Source organism: Podarcis tiliguerta (genome assembly GCF_965153285.1).
Source record: "Podarcis tiliguerta genome assembly, chromosome: 2".
Lineage (NCBI taxonomy): Eukaryota > Metazoa > Chordata > Lepidosauria > Squamata > Lacertidae > Podarcis > Podarcis tiliguerta.
In genome coordinates, this window is record NC_139535.1 from 38,038,279 (window position 1) to 38,044,345 (window position 6,067).

A 6,067-nucleotide genomic window follows, 5' to 3' on the forward strand; every position below is an offset into this window, starting at 1 on the left:
TGGAGGAAGCAGATGAGGAAAATAAAGGTGAGCGGCGAGCAACAGTCTTGAACCCTTGCAGTCAGTGGCGTGATAAAGGGTTCCATATTCCTTTTACACATCACTTGGGAAGACAGGCAAACTAATATCAGTGTACTGGAAGAAGCAAAGATCACCAGTGTCGAAGCAATGATTCTTCAGCATCAGCTTCGTTGGACAGGTCATGTTGTGCGGATGCCTGATGATCGTCTTCCAAAGCAACGACTCTATTCCAAACTTTAAAATGGAAAGTGTAATGCTGGTGGTCAACAAAAGAGGTATAAAGACTCTCTCAAGGTAAAACTATTTTTTTTTAATAAACACCAACAACTGGGAAACACTGGTCTGCACGCGCTCCAGTTGGAGAACAGCTATTAGCAAAGGTGTCATGGGCTTTGAAGACACTCAAATTCAGGACGCGAGGGAGAAACATGCTAAGAGAAAGGCACGCTTGGCAAATCCACACCGTGATCAACTCCCACCAAGAAACCAATGTCCCCACTGTGGAAGGACGTGTGGATCCAGAATTGGCCTCCACAAGTCACTTACGGACTCACTGTTAAAACTGTGTTTATGGAAGACAATCTTACTCGGCTACAAGTGATCGGCGAAGAAGATAAAGGGTTCTATATTCAGTGGTATCGCTCCTGGGAAGATAGAGAGATAGAGCTTGCTGAGCAATATCAGAAAAAGGCCTCCTCCTCCTTCTCCTCATCCTACTGACCGTTCTGTTTTTCTTTGTAGCGGCTTGTGTTTTGCAGAGTGCCATTGAATAATAGTGCATTAGTGATGGATTTATACTGGACTGTCCACATATTGTTCTGCTGATGTTATTGCATTCTTTCCATCTAGAGGGGCAACAAAAGTGGAAGAAAAAGTAAAAAATAAACAACATTTGTGTTCAGCAGGAAGTTGGCAGGTTTTAAAACTCTTAAGCGGGCTCATTGGGGTGGAAGGGCTCTCTCAAATAAGGCCCAGACCACCTAAGACTTTAAAGATCCAAACCTGCACCTTGAATTCAGCTTGGAAAAACAAACCGGTAACCCATGCAGATATTTCAGTACAGGTGTGGCACATGCTTGGCCAACTCTATTCCTAGCATATAGCTAAGAATCTTAAATTAACTCTTTGCACATTTTTGCAATACCCATGTGTTGCTGCTAGGATGCCAGACACCTCCTAGGAATAGTAAGCAGAAGAGGCATAAACGGAAGGACACAAGGCCCCAAGACTTACAAAAGTTTAGAGAAGGAGAGGGGTGAATCAGTGGTTTCGTTTTCCCCTGTATATTTTGCTTACCAGCTTTAAAGCAAGGAAAAGCAATCAGGAAAGGGAAAGTCAAACAACCAGGTTGGGTTCTCTTTTCTATACTGTGTTGAGGTTTGAGTAAATAAATACTGTTAAATAAATGATGATGAAGAAATAAAACCAAGTTGTCAAATAGCCCTGCCATGTTAGAGGTGTATCTGCAGCACACCTTCCTCCTGTTGACAGGAGCAACTTATGCCAGACTCTCAAAAGCTACATTTTGGAGAGTTTGGGCACATCCACACACTTCCATTCACTCTGCCGCTTTCCCCTGGGAAAATCTGCAGTGCAGCAGTGAACAAACAATAATCAGGTTTTCCATGGATAGCCCTTTGTTCCGAGTTAGTGCAAAAGAGCAGGTTTTTCATGGGAAAGTGGCAGGGCAAAAAGAAAAGAGCAAGGCTCCGTCCTTTCTAGGCACGGGACAAGCGGAAGTGTGGGAAACCCCCTTGTTTTTACCACAACCATGGGCTCAGCTACAGTAGTAAAAAAAGATGATGCTTTGAATGTGTTATAAACAACACATTGGTGTTATGCAACACCAGATGGAGCCAGAGAGCAAATAAATTTTCTATGTGAGTTTTACATAGGGTTTTTTCTTTCTTTCGTTATGATGATTTAATTTCTGACTTATTTATAGCATTCCCCACCCCACCCCCGTGTGCAGATCCACCCCATTTCAGCAGTGAGATCTGGTGGTTGCCACATGAGGATTGATCTCGTGGCAAATTGCCAGCATTTGTGAGAGGCAAAGGGTTCTATATGCAAAAGGGAGGAGGTAATTAATATTTAAAACATTTGGTTACATAAGAAACAAGCCTGAGAAGTTGGCCTTGAATTCCTTTGAGAGAAGACAGGAGTCCTGTTCAGGCATTTAAAGACATGTGGTGGAGAGATCACATGAGGGAAGAGAACTGTGTACATAATTGCAATTTACTTGGGCCCTTATATTAGTAGTTGCTGTATCCGCAACCCTGGCCCTGCTCAGGCATTGATACATGTGATGCAGCAAGAATGGAGAACCTGTTGCTCTCCAGATATTGCTGGACTTCAACTCCCATCAGCCATAGGCAGGATGGCAAATGGCCAGCTTTGATGGGAATTGTAGTCCAGGAACATCTGCAGGGTTGCATGTCTCACAACACTGTGATGGAAATTGCACGAGGGGTGAAGCAAGGCTGAGCCCATTGGTTTTGCCCCTTCACTGTGTCACTTAACCCAGTTCTGCAGCCCTTCTGCTGTTGCAGAGCTAGCATCTGCAGCAGATAGAACACAGTAGAAGCTGTGCAGGCCAGGGTGGCCAAACTGTGTGGCTCTCCAGATTTTGTTGAACTAAAACTCCCAGCAGCCCCAGCCAGCCCTGCCAAATGATCATGGATTATGAGAGTCAGTGGTGTAGAAGGTCAGGTGGTACCCGGTATGGAAAATTTCTTGTCTCTCTCTCACACACACACACACCCCACATTGAAATCTAGTTGGACTCCCAAGAGACTGTGATCTACTCACAGTATGAAAAGACTGCCTGTGATCTAGCCATTGTCATTGCTAGGAGTTGTTGAGCTTTTTGTAGGGAAGGGTTGGCACCAAATGTCACCCCCCCCCCGAGATGACACCTGGGGCGGTCCGCACCCACCACGCCCACCTTGCTCCGCCCCTGATGAGAGTTACGGTTTGGCAACATTGGGAAGTCCTCCTGTTCGCCACCTCAGCGGAAGCTCTTGGCAAAGCTTAGAACTCTGCCTAATCGGGGTTCTAAATTGCACAATGAACCTACGCAAGCTTGGCGGGTTCTCTGCTGCAGAAGTTCATTTTGCACAAAGCCAGGAGGGCCTCAGACCTGTATAAGGAGATGCAGCAGAGAGGCTGGGACTAATGGGTTCATCCGCCGCTCCCTCCACTCACAAAATCTCTTACTTGCCTTTAAATGCCTGAACAGGGTGAGGATTGCAAATATACCGGAAGCTTATCAAAGACACACTCATATGAGAGTTCTGCTAAGATGCAAGTTTTCTGAGTATTTGGTCAGGTACAAAACTGGGATGATTGGTGCTTGTTTCCTGTTCCATCAACTCGGCTTTCAGCTGAATATTTTGTAACCCGGTACAGGACGGGATTGGGGATTATTGGTTTGTGTTTGTTTCATATTCTTAATATGTATGTTGTGGATTTTCATAGTGTGTTTTTATGTTGTTACCCGCCCTGAGATCTACAGATGAAGGGCGATATACAAATTTAATAAATACAAATAAATAAAATAAATAAATTTGCATGAAGCACTGCTCGGTTCTGTTTCATTTTCCAGTTGAAACCCAACATGTTGCCTCAAGTGGAACCAAATTTATGACATTTATTGCCCAGGATTGATTACCAGGCTGCAATTTTATCAGAGGCAGCAAATTCCAAATGGCCTTGACAGCTGTTTCTTGTAGGGAAAAGCATCGGGGGGGGGGTGTTATTTTTTTTTAGCACAGTAGCAGCTGGTGTGAGGGGAGTGTTTAACTCAGCCTTCCCAACCTGGTGCCTTCCACCTGTTTTGGACTACAACTCCCATAATTCCTCACCATTGGCTACACCAGATGGGAACCGCAGTGCAAAACCATGTTGGGAAAGGCTAACTTACCCCTTCCCCTGCTTGCTACTTTTCTGTTGAAAATTAAATTTAACACCCCCTGGACCTCACCTGGCTGCTTTCCCCTTGCAAGGCTCCATAGAGAGCTTTACAATAGGTACTGAACTTCACAGGGAAAGGAACGGCAGGTAGGTGCCAAATCACTTCCTTCCAAAACATTTAGTGTCAAAATGCACAATCCTTGCCCTTTAGGCTCAGTATTTCACTCCTTTGCCCTTCGATTTCCTTCTATAGAAATCACTGGGGGGGTTTCTGCACAGGATAATTCAGGTAACAGGGAGTGCTACTGTAATGTCAAGCAAGACCAAATATAGATTGAGAAGATGCAGAAAACAGTAAGGTAAATCACTTCCCTTGCTTTCCTGATGAGTGGTAATCGCAGCCCCCCTCTGGCGTCAAACGTTTAGGAACAGATCTCCAGGACTTTGGGGACTAGGGCACATGACAGATTATTTACAGATTGGCCCACCTTCCCGGGGCAGCTTGTTCCTGAATTTCCATTGCCAGCTTTGGAAATGTCGCTGGCCTCGTGCAACGCTTTCTGGTCCTGTTCTGCAAACAGAACGGTCGTAAATGTATATGAAAACAGCAAGCGCAGAATTTTTAAGATGACAAAATCACAGGGCATATGGTTTTAAATCCAATTCTTCCCAGATAATCTAAAACTAAATAACATGTGAAAAGGCACACACATACACACACGGTGGTACAAATGCTGTAATAGATCCTCTAATGCTGTTTACACCAAGATGACATTTTGGTTCCCAGCCAGGAAAACATCGCTGCATTAGTGACAGCATGGAGATAGAGTTTCCTTACCTTTGTGTCACTATGCAGAACAGGCAAGGCATCTCCATGTGATGCTTCGCTTGGAGCGAACTGGCGTCTTCTTTATATTTCTCCCACTGTAATTACAGATGGGGGCTAACAAAAACACATCCGGAGCCTAGTGTGGAGAAAGACATCTGGGAATATCCATCCCATAGGCTAGCAAAGCCATCCCCCCGCAGCATGAGCAGCCCATACAGAGGAGACAGAAGTGGAGAATGCAGCCTGAGTTCTGTCTCTCTTGAAGGGATCTGTCAGATCAGAACTTTGAATAGTGGTTCAGCAATTTGAGTAACTGCATTTGCCAAAATCTTACTTCAACAAGAACCATGCATGCCACAGACGTATTCGTTTTTCCAGCATTTCAATGTCATTTCCAGTGGTTAACTGGCAAAAGAAGAGCTCTTCTGGACCAAGACAATGATCCATCATGCTGTTCTCAAAGTAGCCAACTTTGCAAGATCACTTCCCCCACTTGTGATTCCCAGCAGCTGGTATTGAGATTTATGCATGTAAAGCAGAGAACAGATTAGCACTTGCAGGCTGGTTGTTATCTACAGCGCTAATAATTCCCCTCACTGTTTGTCTCAGTGAATTAATCTCAGGCTATTGGAAAAATGATGAGTCACCTTTGAGAACCAGTGCTTTCCACCTAAAACGAAGATGCTCCGTAATCAGCTGCCCCCAGGGCCGGATTTAGGTTTGATGAGACCCTAAGCTACTGAAGGTAATGGGGCCCTTTATATGCCTAGCTGTTCTTTGTCAACAACAAATTGTCACTGTTTTTTTGTGTTGAATATATGCTATATTGTTAAGTTGTGGGCGAACATATCAGACGAGACAGCGATTCTTCAAACAGCTCTTGTTTATTCAGAGGCCAGAACTGAACTGAACTGAAGAGCTCAGTCAGCCTGCTTATATAGAGCTCCAGAACAACGTAACTGTAGCAACTTTCTAAAACGATCCAATCACTGAACGCCACTTTCGATCCTTCATTTGCATAACTATCTACAGTATCCCCCTGCTGGCCCAGGGTGAGAACTTCAGTACATAACATATATGGTAATTTATGGACCTAATAGGAGCCTACGCAACACAAAACACTGTTGCTGTATGTAGGTTTTATTTTATTTCTTTTTTATCTTATACAGTGGTACCTTGGGTTACATACGCTTCAGGTTACATACGCTTCAGGTTACAGACTCCACTAACCCAGAAATAGTGCTTCAGGTTAAGAACTTTACTTCAGGATGATTACAGAAATCGTGCTCCGGCAGCGCAGCA

The 6,067-nt window shown here is 44.4% G+C and overlaps 1 long non-coding RNA gene across 1 annotated transcript; it reads right to left on the bottom strand.

The window, feature by feature from the left end:
* Positions 1–667: 667 nt before the first annotated feature.
* LOC310671251 lies at positions 668–5,223 on the bottom strand. Its single transcript, XR_014507927.1, has 3 exons — positions 4,775–5,223; positions 4,425–4,507; positions 668–866 (listed from the first exon to the last, which is right to left on the bottom strand). It is a non-coding gene; the product is annotated as an uncharacterized lncRNA (long non-coding RNA).
* Positions 5,224–6,067: the final 844 nt, after the last annotated feature.